Genomic DNA, 18,261 nt, shown 5'->3' with positions numbered 1-18,261 from the left:
AAGAACACCATAGAAACAACCTCCAGACCCCTAAAATGCACCGTGATCGCTCTACCTGGGGACGAGTGGGTAGAAAACAACGAGATGAGTAAGGAGAGTAGCATGTAGGTATGTCCATCCCAAGCTTGATTTACAACAGGAACACACTGGAAGCAACCTCCAAACCCAGCATTAGGAAAATGACTGAAGAAACTCCTCAAGTCACACTGAGGGTATGGTATTCTGTCATCCAAAACATGATTTAAACAAACACGAAGTCATGAGAAGATTATTAAATCACATTAAGTGAAAAAGAAGTCATCAAAATTTTGTTCAACATACCCCAAATTTTTCAAAAAGAAATGCATACACTCAAACCTATATACATAGACACACACACATGATATATTCACTTCCACGATATAGACCTGAGCTTCCTTAGAAATGTGTCCATCTAAATTGGGCAAGATTTGGGTCAAAGAGAAGAGGGAGAGAAATTTTCAGCTGCTGCCGCCACCAAGGGGCAGTTCATATTTCGGCAGTATCAGGCAATGCAGAAACACATCGCAGATGAAATGTAAATTAGCCTTTTGTTGGTTTATTTCACTGCCAACCAGGAAGTGAAATTCCAGGCGACCCTGCCCAGGAATTAATTGGCAATGAGAACTACAGTCGGCAGGAAGCGTCCCCCTTGTGAGGTGGGACGATGCCCCATTGCTGGGCAAACTGGGTACACCGCTGACCAGCTCAGGAGGCGAGAGGTTCAGATTTTGCCTTCTTGAGAAATTTAAGGGCAGTCCAAGGACAGGTTTCAATTTTAACAGGGGTCCAGATGTGGGAAAGGAAATTAAAATAATGCAAATTTTAATATGCTTGGTTTTCATTGTGAATAGGCTTGTTATTTTTCTCTCTCCTATAGGTATTTTACAATCTCCAAAATTGATTTACAAGAAATATAAAGCTGTGCCTTCTCTCTTCTTTATTGTGGCCAAAGCCTCCATTTTCTCTGAAATAACAGCGTGAGGTTTACACTCCTGCCCCATCATAACTCAAGCAAAATGCAATACAACTTTTGTCTGGAAGCTTATATGGAAAATCATAAACCTCAGCTGCCAGGGCCTCATTTTGTCCTCAAACCAGATTGCAACAAAATAGGATCTCTGAATTCAGGAGCATTTTATGAAGCCATGCGGGCCCGTGTCCTGGGAACTGCACCCTGGCCTGAGAAGCCAACACCCCACCCTTTAATTCCACAATATAATAAAGGAGCACCATTCATTTTCCCTTTGGCAGGTAGACCATGCAGCCGCATCCTGAATGGGAAATGAGGCCCCATTCAACCCGCGGATTTCCAAGAGGGCTTTTCACCACCCGGCTGAATGAGGGGGTCCTGGAGCACGAAACGAGAAAGCCTTAATGAGGCCCAGCTGGAAAGGGCCTCTCATCACAGGCCTCATCAGGAGCCAGGAAGAAAATCCAGTTCAGGTCTGGAGAAAGCACACGGGGCTCCAGACAGACGCTCCATCTGCCGTCGGCAAGGCTCAGGGCAGGTGCTCCAGCGGACCCCCAAAGAGAGCTCTGGGGGGAAACGAATGACCTCCCAGACTGAAGCGACTCACAGAGCCCCCAGATGCAGGGATGGACGTCACTGCTGTGCTTGGAGCACGAAAATTCCTCATGGACATGAGTTCTACTTCGCCACGATGCTCTCCTGCCAGAGAAAAGCTTAGCCAAGGCCTAATCCACATCCTACGCATCTAAGCAGTGACTGAAGGACCTGCGGGCGCGGCTCTGAAGTGCCCCGCTCTCAGCTCTCAGCTAGGTCCCCTGATGGGCGTTGCCTGTGAGATGACAGCAAGGAGTAAAGCTTTTCCAGGCTCCGAGAAGAAGAGAAATCCCTCTGGGGTGGGGGTGCTCCTGCCTTAAGCTGAGTTTTTTAGGGTGCTCTCCAAGTGGTCCTCAAAGCAGGGTGGGACAATAATGAAGGGCAGTGGAGCAGGAAGCTGACAGAGACTGTGGATGGTCTGGCTTGATGGAAAGGTAAAGTCCAGAACTGATTCTGGAGAACTGAACGGACGCCCCACCCTTCAGGCTCCCCCACACAAGCTTTTTTCCCAAACCTGCAAAGGAGTTGAAGCCCAGCGCACTTGAGATTACCGTCACTGCCGTCCAGCGGTACGTTCTCCACAATCAAAGGAAAAGGCACACGATTTAAAACAAAATGGAGGGTACTGATTTCTCCTCTCTGAATTTCATCACTGCTTTTATGCTGAGAAAGTCCTGCCCCCAACATCCCACAATCAAATACACTCACTTCAAGTTTCACCTGGGCTTCTGTGTGTGTGTATATGTCTACATTTTTACATTTATTTCTTAAATCCATCTGAAATTTATTTTGCTAAATAATGTGAAGTGAGAATCTGATAGAAGTTTAAAGCTAGCATGCACTGGATTTGGCCGGGGGGTGTATTTTACTGGACTTCGCCTTTGGTATTTTAAACTGAATTTGAATACCTGTGGCAGGGCGCATGCACAGGGGCCACTACTTTCCAATTCACTCAAATCTACCACTTTCCACTCCTATCTGGTATGTGCCTAAGCCCTGGTCGTAGAGATGGTTTCCCCAAATAGCTAGCCACTTTCTCCAAACTATGACTGTATAAGTGCCCCCAGTGATTTCGGAGGCATCCTGCCAGTCAGGTTTGCATCCCGACAGCCCAGGCTCTGCTTGTGGGTGCCTCATCCTGCCTCTCTGCTCTTCGCCCCTCGTGCGGGGACATCCCAGCTTCAATCAGGGTGGACTTTGATGACGGCAGGCACTCCGTGGGAGGGTTACTAGTCTTTACCAATGTTGCATTAGCTAGTCTTGCCTATTTCTTCTTCCAGCTTAACTCTGGAATCATCTTGCCAAGTGGTCCAAGCCCTAACCAAATTGGACCCAAATGGCTGGAGAAGAGGGCCTCACAGCAAGTAGAACTGGAGATCCCTTTTAATGCCTCCTTTAGTCTTCTCTGTATTTTCAGGCTGTGTAGAGTGAGCACGCATTGCTTGTTCAGTCTAAGAGAAATATTGACATTTTTACTTTAAAAAGAAAGCTATGGATTTTATTTTAAATCTCCGACTGTGCATATTCATTTCTTTGCAATTCCACAGAAACCCCACGGAAATTAACAAATAATAAAAGTACAAAAAGGAATAGACCTATTATCAAGGAAAATGGAGGAAGAGACTATCAGGAGAGAAGCTTTTTCAATACATTTATGGAAGATTACAGGTGGATAAAAGTGGGTTGATCGGGCAAGACAGAGCAGAGGAAACCTTGAGCCGGAATAGTCTGTGTGTGCCACAGGGGAGCCGGGGCTACTATGGACCTCCGGGGAGGGGGTGACTCAATGTTGGTGCACACAGTGGAGGACAGGGGTGGAGAGTGGGGCTGAAAGCAAGAGGAGCAGCTAATCCTACAGATGGGACACCCACGCTGGGCACCCTGAGTAAAAGGTTGAAGGCTCAGTATTTAGGCCAAGTCAAAACTCAGAGGTCCCCTCTCTAAGGAAAGTGGATTAACCCTCCAGGGAAGCCTCAGGCTTCAGGTGTGGGTGCTGGCAGCCACATGCTGCCAGGAGATAGAGGGAGCAGCAACACACAGCCGTGAGAACCAGCGTGACACCTGAGGCTGATGACACAGGGGGACAGAAGGCACCAGCCACAGGTGCGACGGATCAGTTAATGCACTAGAGACAGCAGTGGTAATAGAGTGTACCAGTGCAGCATTGCACAATACAGCACAGCACCCAGAACATGATCAGCCCCGACCTCCCAAGCCACTGGGGCCAGGACATCTGTTAGTGGGGGCCACCTCACTCCTAACTGATACAAAGGAAAGCAGGAAAGAGCACAAATCAGGGGAGCCCTCATTCTCCACATAGCGAGCGCCGCTGTCGGATTCAACTCAAGAAGTGGGGGAAGCAGCTTCGTCTGTGGAGTTACAGAAGCAATCAGCAGAAGACATGAAAGGAGAAACGGTTACACGAGGCTGCATTTGGGAAGGAAGCTCAAGAATGCAGAGGGATGGTGAATCATCAGCTTTCTTTGAAAGCAATCCGGCCACACTCTATTTTCACCACGTGAGCACAGGGCTTTGACAACAGTCAGGCTTTCTCGCCAAGGAGGGGAGGACAGCTGGAAATTTGAGCCTCATGGGTGGAGGGCAGGGGAGAGCTCTTAGTCCAGACAGTGAGGCACCATGTCTGGAGGGAGCCGGCTACCCACCCAAAACAGAAACCTCCCATCCAGAGTGCTGCACGTCGCCACTCAGCCAGGAATTTCCCAGCCCCTCTTGCATCAAACTGTGACTAGTTCTGACCAATGGAATTGAGCAGTATCTCTCCGAAGCCAAAACTGGTACCTTTTACCTTCCACCCGTGAGAAGCAGGGGCTCGAAGACACTGGGACACAGCAGGGCCACAAGCGAGAAGGAGTCTGAACCCCTGAATCTCCCCCTACGGGAGAGCCACGAGCCAAACATGGGCACCCCATTCCATCACCAGGTGAGCAACACCTAACCTTTGATCACATTAAGCCTCTACCTGGGGTTATGTGTTAGGCAGCTAGTAATACATAACTAACGCAGCATCACACAGGCTTACTAAAAAAGTTCAAACAAACCGCATCACTCTTCCTTAATGGAAACTGTGCTTTCATTAACAAGGAGGAGAGAAAGAGACTCATGGCAAAGCAAAAGTGAAGTGCTCGCACGCTGACGTGAGAGGTTTCCTTGGGGGCGCCAGATGTGGAAAGAGCACTATTAAAGAGATTCTATAGATCTTAGTGACAGCAATGTTGACCTCCTACGGGCACTGTCAGCTGTTACACAGCAGGAAATGTTGATAACCTTGTTCTAATTTCCATATATATTAATTCTAAATTGGACACCTTGGAGATTGTTTAAACAAGTGAGAAGCATGCAATAAGCTATCCTGACAGCTCTGTCCCTGTCAGGTTGGAGGTGGGGGAGCCTTCGGAGGCAGGGAACGATGGGCTGATCAGTGGGTCTACCATCAGCTCACTGTATATCCCAACACAAGCCACTTTGTCCCTCTGAGACTCAATTTCCCTGTGAATCAAATGGGTATCACCTCCTTCCCACCCAGCAGGGACACACCAGGAGGTAACCCAGTGGCACGACTAGTTATTGAAGAACTGTGTTTATAGGAATGCCACACGTAGGGTTCATTTGCTTTGGACAGCTCACTAATTCAGACTGGCTGTCCCTTTACTTGCACACTAGTTATCTCAATAATGATTCTTTCAGTTCACAGAAAGCACAAACCATGTGAGCCTAAACTAAAATGTAATTTAATGGTGGTCCTAGCTGAGAAGTCTAGGGGTATATGGCTTCAGGCAAGGCTGAATCCAGCATTCAAACAATGTCATCAAAATGCATTTTTATAAATGCCCTTCAGCTCATGAATGGATAAACAAGCTGCTGTACAGTCATAGACGGGAACACTGCTCAGTAACAAATGGCTGATCCACACAATGACATGGATGAGTCTCAAGTGCATTACACTGAGTGAAAGAGGCCACGCCCCAAAGGCTACGTATGTAACTTTCCATTTGTAGGACATTCTGGAGGGATGGGAGACAGATCCATAGATGTTAGGAGTTAAAGGTTGGGGAGGGTTTGACTGCAAAAAGTCAAAACAAAGCAATCTGGAGGGCAGGGAGTGGTGGAGCTGTTGTTTATCCTGATTGTGGTGGTAGTTACACAACTCTAAGAGTTTGTCAAAAACTCCTAGAACTATATACCAAAAAGTATGGCTTTTACTGCAAGTAAATTTTGAAATATTTTTTAAAGATGGCTTTTCACCCATCACTCAGCTCTGTTTTCCATTGGCTGTCTTTATTCCCAACTTCCATGTCACAGAGAGAGCAGCACCTCCAAAGCTCACATTTGTCTTCCTTCCCATCCAACAAGAATGAGCATCGTCTCTTTCCCAGAAGATTCAAGGACAAAATCACACACATCTCAGTGTCTCTGGGGTCACATGCCCTTCCCTGAACCAATCACTAGGGCCGGGGGGGGTGGGGAAGACCTGTCCTGATTAGTTCAGCCTGGGTCACATGCCCCACCCCAGGTCAGAGCCAGCTCTAACTGAAGCATGAAGGCAGGTGTCCTGACAAGTACCCTCAAGGTACCACTTCAAAAACAAGAGTAAGAAGACACTGGGAAGAAAACAGCACAAAACTCCACTCCAGGGCCCGAATGAAACAACGCACATCAAGGCAAGGCTGGTTTCTTTGGTGCCACAACTACTCTACACTTGGCATTGCTGAGGTGAAACTATAGGAATTTGCCAGGGGCCACACACCAGACATTTTAGCAATTACCTGAGGAAATGTTTTACCTTTGGAGTTTGACATACTACCCTGGAGTCACAGTTGGAGGATCTGAACCCAGTGCCCAAAATAAACCAACCTCCACTGAAGGGCTCGAGTGGTCACGTGAGCAGAGAACATATGTGCACTACACGGCTGTCGTCCTTGCCATTCCACGTGCATACAGTGACAGCATGATGCCCCACGAGCGCAGAATTCTGGTGGGGCCCACGCCTGTGAGTTTGGCAGGACTCAAAGAGAGTACAGGTGAGCATGTTGCAGCTACAATTGAGTGAATGCTTTCCATTCAAACCCAAACTTGCTTCAAACACAGATAAAAGCAACCACATTCTAAGAAACACGACCAACCAAGGAACCCGTCATAACCTGTCTTGTTCCTGCTACTTGCTGGCATAGCCAGCCTTTCACACTGAAAGTCATGGCACGGAAGGAAAGGGAAGGACAGGGCAATGCACGGTTCCTTTTCCTTTCATCCTCCCTGCTCATCGGTAAGCGGAAGCTAGACTGTGTTGGTAGAATGGGTGCAGATCAAGAAGTGAAATAAAAGCAGCTGAGTTTGGTCTGTGCTGTTTTTCCACTGTTCAGGCAAGAACAAAATGCATATGCATGTTAAGAGCTATGACATGTGATTTGTGCAAGTTCAGCAATCCACATACAAGCTAAATGCTCTCATATTTGCATTTTAAATTGGTATTACGCAATAAAAGATGAATGGTAAAATTCATGCTAATAATTTTAAGGTTTTAATTTTTCTTTTTTAGAATGACATTAAATAGCAAAAACACCATGACAAGCTGAGAGACAGAGAGACTACAGAAGCAAGGAAAAAGCTTTATATCATAGTATCTTCAATGGCAGCCTTTCCTGCTTTTTGAGCAGGAGGCCCATTTTTCCCTTTTGCCCTGGACAGCATACATTATATAGCCAGCCCTGAGTATATATAAGTTAACCCACCTGTTTTAGTTTGCTGAAGGCTGCCAATGCAAAAATACCAGAAAGGGGATGGCTTTTACAAGGGGAATCTCTTAGGGCCAACTCTTACAGTTCCGAGGCTGTGATAATGACCAAATCAAGACATCATCAGAGACGCTGCCTCACGGAAGGTCAGCTACTCAGTTGCTCAGCTGTGCCATGTGGCAAGGCAAAATGAAAGTCGGTCTGTTTTCCTGCTCCAGGCTCACTTTCTTCCCAAGCTCGGCCATGGGCAATCAGGCATATGGGTCATCTCTCCTCTCTCTCTGCCAGGCCTTGTCTCTTCAGCTTCAGGGTTCCAGCCTCCAGCTTCTCTCTCAGTCTCTAGGGGTTTCTCTGTCTTTCTGTGGCTGTAGACAATCCTGGAGGCCCCTCTCACATGGCAGGGTAAAATGACAGCTTTCTCTGTGTTCATCGCTTTTCTGTTGCTGTGTGCTTCTCCTGTTTATAAGGGACTCCAGCAAGAAGGTCGAGACCCACCCTGGGTCACACCTCACTGAAAAGGCCCCCAGCTGAATTCAATCCAATTAAATGCCCTTAACTGAAGTGATCTAATCAAAGATGAGCTAATCAAAACCTCCTTTCACTGAATCTAACCAAAAGGTCCCACGACATGCAACAGGTTTACAGGCACAGCAACGGGTTTGCTAAGAACCAGATTTACCACCACCACAACCAGAATCATGTCACAGTTCCCAACTTACTCCTATCACTGAGACCACAGGTTTAACAAGAAGGCTCCTTAAGACTCGATGTGCGACACAGACGTATTTATCTGACCTACTCACGTTTTTTCTAAAAAGTGAATTATTCAACATAAAAATCCATATTTCTGGCTTTTCTTTTAAAATGAAATCAAAACCTTTGAAGAGGTCAGTTGTGCAATCATCAGCCTGACCAGCATGGTCGCAGCTCTCTTTAGAGGGTGCCTGCTTTCTAAGGCTCGCCGCAGTCCCCGTCATTCCCTGTCACCCCACTCCCACACTCTCACCCTCGTCTACCCCCTGCCTGGCCCTTCTGCCCATTTGAGGGTCTGCCTGGGAATGAGACCAGCACTAAGGACGGCAGAGCTGGGGGATGAAGACCGGATCCCAGGACCCAAGATGAGTTTCCAGCCCCAGGTTTAGGCATTTCTTCTTCATGGATGTAGTTCACTCTACTTGACTTACATAGTGGGTTGGATTTTAGCCCCTCAAAAAAAGATACTTCAAAGTCCTAACCCACAGCCCTTGTGCAGGTGACCTTATGTGGAAATGGGTCTTGGCATAGGTAGTTAAGGATCTTGAGATGTGATCATCCTGGATTTAGGTGGCCCGGAATCCAACAACTGGTGTCCTTACAAGAGAAAAAGGAGGAGCCTTGAGACACAGACACAGGAGAAGGCCATGTGAAGACAAAGGCAGAGATTCTTCTGCAAGGCAAGGAGCACCTGGGGTCACAGAATCTGGAGGAGGCCAGGAAGGACCCTCCCCTAGAGACTCAAGGGAGCACAGCCCTGTGACACCTTGATTGTGGACACTTGGTTGTGTTTTTGTTTGTTTTTCTTCTTTATTTTCTTTTAAATGTTACATTAAAAAAATATGAAGTCCCCATATAACCCCCACCCCACCCACCCAACCCCTCCCACATCAACAACCTCTTCCATCATCGCGGTACATCCACTGCACCTGGCAAATACATTCTGGAGCACCGCTGCAGCACGTGGACAGTGGTCCACGTTGTAGTTCACACTCTCCCCCAGTCCACCCAGTGGGCCACAGCAGGACATACAATGTCTAGCATCCATTCCTGCAGCACCACCCAGGACAACTCCAAATCCTGAAAATGCCCCCACATCATATCTCTTCTTCTATCTCCCTACCATCAGCAGCCACCGTGGCCACCCTCTCCACATCACTACTACAATTTTTTCCCTTACTAATCACAGTAGTTCCCCAGCAGAACACCTGTAAGTCCACTCTAATCCATACTCTATTCCTCCATCCTGTGGACCCTGGGGTGGTTATGTCCAGTTCCCCTCTACATCAAAAGGGGGCTTAGATTCCACAAGGATGATGGATGCAGTTTTCCTGCTTGCAGCTATAGGCACTCTTGGCTCCCTGGTATGGTGGTTGACCTTCTTCACTTCCCTGTCAGCTGGCCAGGTAAGTCCAACAAACCAGAGGATAGGAGCCACAAGTCTGCTGAGGCCCAGGACCTGGCCATCACATGGACAGTTCAGAGATTCAGGTCTCCTGAGTATACACCAACCCAAATGCCATCCACAGGTCTGGTAAAAGTAACAGAAGAGGCATGTGTAGAAAGGTCATATCTGAGTCCAACTCCATCACACTCAGGAACACAAACTCCAAAGTAGGGCCAACTGACATGTCCCTGAACTCCAGAGTCATCTGCCATGACCATAGAATCTGTGGGTCTCTGCAGCCCTCAGGAGAACCAGCACCTGGGTTTCCATCTACCTTAGCTATCTCTGGTACCCCACTGAGGCGTGCATAAACATCACGCTCTGATGACATCCCGACTCTTTTTTGGAGACTCATAGCCATAAACTCACCTGTCCTTTCCATTTCCCCCTTTTATCCAAAGTCAAAAAGCAGTTTTTAACACCTAATATTACATGTAGGCTGAGATATTCTGCCAGTCTGAGTTGACCCCTTTATTCAAGGTCTTTTTCTAGTTACATTATCAGCTGGTGCTTGGTAGTAATCCCTTGGCACCAGGGAGGCTCATCCCTGGGAGTCATGTCCCACACTGGGGGAAAGGCAATGCATCCAAATGCTGAGTTTGGCTTAGAGAGTGGCCACATTTGAGCAATATGGAGGCTCTCAGGAGGTAACTCTTAGGCACCCCACAACTCTAGGCCTAGTTCATATTTCAGGCACACAGGCTCATAATCAGAGCCATCAGTATCAAGGGCTCATTGTTGGAACATATATCTTTGTTGGTCTTTGCCTTTGCACTTGGGGGATTGTTGCTGTTCCATTGGGGAATGTGCTAGAGCTCCCCTGGCCAGGAACTCAGCACTTTCTCAGCTGTCGTTTCCAACTGAAACCACTATGAAAATATCCAAACCTTTCTATGTACCCTGTATACATGCCCTGGAGAACTCCCTCCCAACCATGTGCCCCCCACCAATAACACCCCACACAAGTGCTCCTCCCCCGCCATAGTTGAACCTCTCTGTAGTCTAAAACTTCTGCAAAAAGGAAGCCAAATATATTGCCAGGTCCCATTAATAGTAAAGTAGAATATATAGTAAAGTATAAATAGTAAAGTAGAATATATAAAGATGGGTTTAAAGGTTAGATATAGAATACATAGTAATTCAGAAAAATTAAATAAAGGAAAAATAAATTGGGTATCAAAAAATGAAAAAGTTTTGTTTTTCACATTTGGCCTTTCATTACTGCTTCAGGTGTTGTTTTCAGCCACCCAGTCTGTGCTACTAGCTAGTACAGCTTCGAAACCATAAAACAACATGAACCCAGGCTACCTGGGGGAAAAAATCACATGTGGCATTTCTTTCTCTTGATTTTTTTCTTAATACAGTTCGCTATTTTCCAGCATATGAAGTAACTGGAGGAAGGGAAGACAAATTTTGTTCATGTTTGTGACTGTTCCCCAAGAACCTGAGATCTAATGAATCTTTGAAGCTGCTTTTTAAGGGCCAAGAACTTAAAAAGCAAGACCTTGGGGCCTTAAACATCCCCCTCACCATCTTGCTTACTGTTAAATTTCTTGGAAACCCTTTTTCACCTACAGCACAAGAAATCAACGGAAGTCTATTTTCTGTCTGAGTAATCCCATAAACATCCCTGATGATGCAGGAAGTAGAGCACTAGGAAGAAAAGAAAAGTGGAGGACACAGGCCCACTTTGGAAGAACTTAAAATTCGATGGTGAAGACAAATGTACACACAAAAATACTGATGAGCAATCACAGCAAATAAAATTGATGTTAACTTGCTTGATAGAAGCCAAATTTCAGAGAAAGAAACCACCAATATTGGCGGGTAATTATCACAACTTTATCTTTGGTAGGATCCAGTAAGTGATATTTTGATTATAATGATAGGAATAGCTACAAATTGTCCACACTACATCACACCAGCCCCATTCTGCTTTACAGGGATTGGCTCATTCGCTCCTCATACCACCCTGAGACAGAGGAAATGGTGATCCTGTTGTTACATTATTATGTCATTATACAATATATCCATTTCATTGCTTCAGAAGCAGAGACAGAGGGAAGTCAGCTCGCTTGGGGCAGGTCACCCCGGGAGCTCTCCTCTGCGGCTCCTGGAACCCAAGGCTTGCGCTCCTTGTCCTCTATGAGGCTGACGGCTGCTGAGTTCAGACCCCGGCATGCCCGTCCTCTGTGACCCTCCCCATCCCCAGCAGCCAGTCCTAGATTTCCCCAGAGCCAAAAGGGACTCTGTTGTTGCTCTTGACAGATGAGGCGGCCTGGAAGTCTGGGGAAGAAGGTCCTAAAGAACTCTAAAAGGAAGGGCACACACCCCAGCAGGGATCCCAGACTCTAGGCCAGGAGCCCCGTGTCTCAGCCCGGCAGGTTGCTGTGACAAATATCACACAGCGGGTCCGATTAAGCACGGGAACTCATCGGCCCGTGGTCTTGAGGGTAGAAGTCCAAATCTGAGGCGCCCACAAGGTGGTGCCCCCTCCCCAAGACTGTGGCTGCGCGCTGGCTGCGGTGACCCTGGGCTCCCAGACCAGTGTCCCTGTCTCACGTCATAGTGGCACTGTCCTCCCTTCTCTGGGTTCCCTCAGCTTCCGCCTCCTCCCCGGGGCTCTGACGGTGTCTGAATTCCTTCTGCTTGTGAAGGACTCTCGTCACTTACACTGAAACCACTCCAGCCGCCCCTTAACTAAAAGTCACAGCTTCCCTAGGTCCTATGTGGAAGGGGTCCACACCCACAGTGGGGGGTGTGACACCTGTGGCCGGGAAAATCCCTCCTCAGCCACAGCTTCAGGGGATCTCAGGGACAAAATCAAGCCCTGTCTTTCCTTCCCCAAAACCTGAGTTGATTCTGTGCCAGGCCCGCCTGGCAGTGAAGGGAACCCAGCGGACACAAAGCCGGGAGGGGGGACAGGGCCCTGGGGGTACTGGGCGGGCAACTGGACCCTCCGACTCCCCACAACCGGCGCCCGCCCCCAGCGCAGGGGCCCGAGGCTGCCCACGCCAGTCGCTGCTGCAGGAATGGATCCTTGGGCGCGGCGACACTGCCACCTAATGGCTGAGGCTGTCAACACCGTGATCCAAAGTAGGTGTTCTTATTCCGTTTCCCAGAAGACAAAACCAGAGATTTGGAGCCTTTTGGACTTTGGCCAAAGCCCCGCTGCAACTCTTCAACTGGGTCCATGAAGCCAAGCATAAGGACTCCACAGGACCAGGCTCTCTGGTTTGCAAGGGTCACAAAGGGAGCCCCCCACCCCTCCCTCAGGAGAGACCACAGGTGACCCAGGGCCTCCAGGGAGAGCAAACACCATCGAGGCTCCCTGGGCCCTGCAAGGATGTGAAATCACACCTGAAAAGAGGAAAGGGCTCCCACCCGTACTGTCCTGCAGAAGCACCTGGGTTTTACCTAAGACAAGCAGGCTACAGAGACCGCGGCCAGCATCACGAACAGGACAGTAAGTCACAGGGCTGCTCGCGCAGGTGCAGGCGAGTGGACGGGCCACTTCCCTTTGTCCCCTAGCTTCGCTCCAAGGAATCACAAAATGGAGAGGAACTTGCTTTTGCCTGTGACCGTCGCACTCCCTGCGGTGAGATTCGGGCAGTTTTATAAAACACAGGGCTGTCCCCTCCTTTCAGATGTGTTCGCTGCAGGGGAACTATCTCAGCACCAGACTCAGAAACTGTCCCTTCTCTTCCCCTTCCCCAACCTGGTGCTGGGGGGTTGGGAGGGAGAAGACTTCAGATATGATCCCAACAGGCATGAGGACTCCCTGACCTGGGGACCAAGAGGACTTGAGACAGAGCCACCAGAGCGTCGTGCGTATGTTGGGGAGCCATAGCCGGGAAGCAGCTGCAGACATGGAGCTCACGGACAACCCCAACCCAGCAGGGCGGGATGGTGAATAGCAGGGGTGCCCGGGAAGGGCCCCAACACAGGTGCGGAGGGGCCAGAGAAGGCCAGCCCCGGTGGACAAGGGCTCTGGACAGAGGGCGAGTAGTAGCAGGTGCAGCTGGGGGAAGTCGAGGCAGGGAACGTGGTGTTGGAGGGCGTTTAGAAGCTCAGGCTTTATCCCAAGAGTGATGAGCAACCTCTGAAGTGGAGGAAGCAGGAGGAGGGGACAGCAAGGGGACCATGGAGAAGAGACTGGCAGTGAGCAAGACTGGGGACAGAGAGGGTGACCTGTGCCACGCCAGGGGCCACGGGGATGCAGAGAAGCAGAACTCTGCAGGAGGTATTCGGAGGAGACTCGCAAGCCCAGGCGACTGGCTGGATGCTGCAGGAGGGTCAGGAGGCAGAAACCCAGCAGATTATTTGAACAGAAGGAAGTTTAACATAAAAGTGACCTACCTAACGCAGCTAACCGCATAGCTGGAAGTACAGAAAGACCTAAGGTACCGTGGCAGTAACAGCAGGAAGGGCATCTCCCGCTCCTAGCAGTGAAGGAAGCTGGGCATGACTGCTATTTAGTAGCTGGGCACAATGGCCCCACAGAGCTGATGCTCAGACGTCAGGGAAGGGGTCTGGCTCGTGCCCATGTCCTGGCAGGAGTGGGTGTGGGGGTACGAAGCTGCTCGTGTGAGTGGGGGAGAAAGTGGACTCAACTGCTCCAACTGGAAGGAACAGGCAGTGCTGGGAGGATGCTTCTAGAAAGCGGCAGCAGTTCCCCTCTGGCCCTCCAGCCTGGCCTCCCTCTCTTGCCAGTGCAGATGTGAACAGGGAGCAGCTGGCAAAGCAGACGCGGTTGGCAGGGTCCCGGCCCAGCGTGCTAGAGGTGAGCTCAGAGGTCACTTTGCAGCCGAGCGAGGGCCCCTAAATAAGGGGCTCAGTGGGGGCAGGGGAGGGGCACCCCACACCCAGGCCAAGCTTGGGCAGAAAGTTACTGAAGCGAGGGCAGGGGGAGATGAGGAACAGGGTGCTGGGGGAGGTGAGAATTCGGTTTGGGGCACCCCGAGCCTGGGACACCTGGTGCTACCAGGTAGAATGCCTGTGATGGTCCACAGAGGACTCTGGGCTGGCAGGAGCAGGAGGTGGGGTGGCAGAAGAAAGAGGGGGGATGGCCCCCGGGCCAAGGAGAAGCGACCAGAAAACAGGCAGCGTGAGCGAGGGGAGCCAGGGACCAGGGGTACCCCAGAGCGGCCGATGGGGACGAGGAGCTGGTGGGCACAGCCCCACGCCGGCCCACCTCCCTCATCCACGTGACCTGCCTGTCCCCCAGCCCCCTCGGCGGCTCCGCCCGAGACCCAACGCCTCGGTCAGCGCATCGGAGGCTGACAATGCAGCGGGCTCCCAGCCCAGGACGAGTCTATGGCTCCCAACTTCACCGTCCACTCTTAGGGGATGTAATTCATTTAACTCGTGTCATAAACAATTAAACATCGATTGCACAGGCCAACCTGAGCAGCCTCGGGCACGGCAGGTATTTTCTCTTGTCCCTTTTCTTTCTTCTTGAAGTCAGTCCCTTATTTTCAAGCCCATGAAGTGAGAGAGGAGGTAAGAGGCCACCTGGTCCCTGCAGTGCTCCTTGGAGCTCCTGCTTTCTTGAAGGTCTTATCAGTGGTGTATGTGTGACTGGGTGCTGGTTAAGCCAGGAAGACCCTAAGGTGGTAGACACCCCCTGCAACCTTGTTCTGGTGTCCTGCTCAGGAAGCCCTTCACTAGCCGGGGGTACCTGGGCCAACAGACCCCAATGGCCCCTTCCTCTTGGGCCTGGGCTGGTCGCAGTGCCCGGATGCTAGTGAAGAGAGTGCAGCAAAGGAGATGCAGAGTAGGTGTCCCAGGACCAGGCGTGTCCGTCTGCTGGGCTGATAAAGCAGGTACCCCCAAAATGAGTTGGCTTTAACAGTTTTGAGACTGGGAAGATGTCCAAATCAAGGCATCTTTAGGGCACTGCTTTCTCCCCAAGACGGTGGCCTTCTGGGATGGCTGCCGGCGACCCTTGGTCCTTAGCGTCACATGGCAGGCACACGGCGGCGTCTGCTGGCCCTTCCCTGCTCTTTTGGGTTCACCTGCTCTCAGCGTCTTGCTTCCCTGGCTTTCTCTCTTTCCTTTTATTCTCTCATAAAGGACTCCAGTACGAGGATTAAGACTCACCCTGGGCCAGGTCTTAACTGAAGCCACCTCCCCAGAAGGGCCTACTTACATAGGTGCACACCCAGGAATGGACCAGCCGTAGAACATGATCTCCTGGGGCCCACAGAGCCTCAGGCCCCCCGTTAGGCACAAAAGGGCCGCAGCCTCCTTCCCGCTGGTGCCCTCTCCCGCCTTCTCGCTTGTTCTTGGCGCAGGAGGGGCCTCTGTGGGAAGGGACTGGGGCAGTCTCCAGCCAGCAGCCAGAGAGGGACAGAGGCCCTCGGTCCAACGCCCCCAGGAACTGAATGCTTGCAACAGTGCCGAGAGAGGCTGGAAGTGAATCCTTCCCCACCCAGGCTTGGGGACGTGACCACAGCCCAACCAACGAGCTCCAGCCTGGGCAGGGGCACTGAGCCAGGGGCCCTCCAACCTGTGCCCAAATTGCGCTGTTCGGAAACTTAATTCAAGCCTCTAAGTCTGAGAGAATGCGCTACACAGCAGTAGGTTCCTACACTACCGAAAGGGTGGCTCTGCCTGACCCCTGCAATGCATTCATGATTCACCCCCCAACATCAGTGTAGACAAGAGACTCGGGCCTCTGGCGGCCCAACACCCAGCCCCGCACTCCCCACGCTCGAGCCTGTGCCTCCTCGGGGTCAGGCCGTGAGCTGAGGTTGTGGAAATGACCAGGCAGGACCCCCCAAGAAGCCCCATCAGGCGGAGAGGTCAGCCCATCCGCGACGTGCCAAGGTCGCGGCCAAGGACAGGCCTGTCACGTGGGCTCTGCTCAGAGAAGTCCTGGGGCTGAGCTGAAGGGCCAGCAGGGGTGTGGCAGGCCAGGGGCACCTAGCTTAGGAGCCCCCCGAGCAAGGTTGTGGGGGGGCGCCCCGTATTCAGGTCACAGCAGCCTCTCCTGTCTTCAAATCCACCTCCCCCGAGCACAGAGCTGCAACAGTTTCCGCTGAGACACCTGCGGTTGTGCCAGCCTGCAGCCAGTCCGCCCACACTTCCCTCTGGAAAAAGCTCCTGGGCTGTCCTCTGGGGACCCCGCCTCCACCCCCAGCCCCCATAGCCCCAAAGGTCCAGGACACGTGGCCCCGCAAGGCCAATCAGAGCATGTCACCCCAGCCACAGCGGCGGATCCCAGAAGGGACCCAGGTAAGCTCCTGAGTTTCAGCCCCAGGACCATTGCTGAACTAGGGTAGTAGACCTTCTCTTCCCGATGAGGGCGAAACTTCCAGGGCTTAAATCTGAATGCTACTTTTGCTACCACTGGAGCGGACAAGACGGCAGAGCTGGGAGGGGAAGTAGACCCACCCCAGGACTTCCCAATCACAGGCGCCAGTCGACGCCCTGCTCCAGCGCTGGGTTCAGCCCCCTTGGCCCCCCGCCCCACCCCACACTGCCACCCCACCTCCAGCTCTTGCTGCCTCGGCAGAAAAAGGGTCTTGGGCACGGCAACACTGCCACCTAGTGGTCGAGGTAATCGGCACGGACCATCAAGGCAGCTGTTGTTCTCCATTTTCCAGATCCCCTGGCTGCTCTCTGACTTAGTCCCATTAAACAAAGCATGATGGCAATATGAGAAGGGACTCTTTTGTCTTGTGAGATACAAAGGACCAGTGAAATTAGCCAGGCCGATGGGAGGGGAAGAGTGTTTGGAGCAAAGTGGAGCAAAGGTGGATGGCACGTGCAGCCACAATGGGGCAGTGAGGCGCAGTGTGGCTGGAGCACCCACGTGTGGGGAGAAGGGAAAAGAGCACAAGACGAGGCTGGGGAGGAAGGAAGGGCAAGAACCCAGGGCTGACAGGAGGCACTTTATGGTGTCTGCACTTTATCCAAGGGGCAATGAGAAGCCCCTGAAGTGAGTTAAGTTCATGGGAACATGGCACCATTCAATTTAGAGAAGCATCAACCTGGAGTGAAGGAGAGGGGACTGCAAGCAAGAAGACAGGGCCAGAGAGGATGTGCGTGGTCCAGGTCCGAGGCAATGGTGAGCTCTGCTGCCACAGGATGGAGAGAAGAGGCATCAAGAGGACATCATCACAGATTACATACGTGATATGTATCGAGAGTACTGAGGTACTGAAGAAATAATGAGCTCTGTCTTTCTGATTTGGGCAAAAAGGTAGAACAGTCGCTGGGGCTGGGAAGAACAGCATTTGGGGAGAAGAGAATGAGTTCTGCTTGGGGCATGTTGAGTTGGGGATACCTGTGGGCTCTCCAAGTAGAAACATCCACGAGGTCATGGGTTAGAAGCTGACGCTCAGGACAGCACTGAGCTAGAGAGAGATTTGGGTGTGGTCAGAAGAGAGGTGATTGAAGTCACTGAGTCATCAGAATCAACAAACCAAAGAGAAGCAGACAGCCAGGGAGGGAGGCCCCAGAATGCCAGGGCGTGGCAGGTGGAAGGAGAAGCCTCAGGCAGACAGTCAAGGTGACAGGAGCATGTACTGGCCGGACACGCGGGGGGATACCGGGAGGTTTCCAGCAGGAGGCAGCACCACTAGCATTAAACCTGCACCAAGCAGCAGCTGCGGACCAGTGAGCAGCAAGAGAAGTGCCGCAGGCTGCAGAGGGCGCAGGACGGAGAAACGCGAGCAGACAGCTCCCACAAGTGTGGCTGTAAAGTGGGGCCAGAAGAG

The sequence above is a fragment of the Dasypus novemcinctus genome, chromosome 6 (assembly GCF_030445035.2).
Source record: "Dasypus novemcinctus isolate mDasNov1 chromosome 6, mDasNov1.1.hap2, whole genome shotgun sequence".
Taxonomy (NCBI): Eukaryota; Metazoa; Chordata; class Mammalia; order Cingulata; family Dasypodidae; genus Dasypus; species Dasypus novemcinctus.
The sequence above is the reverse complement of the archived record's forward strand: the minus strand, read 5'-3'. Positions refer to the sequence as shown.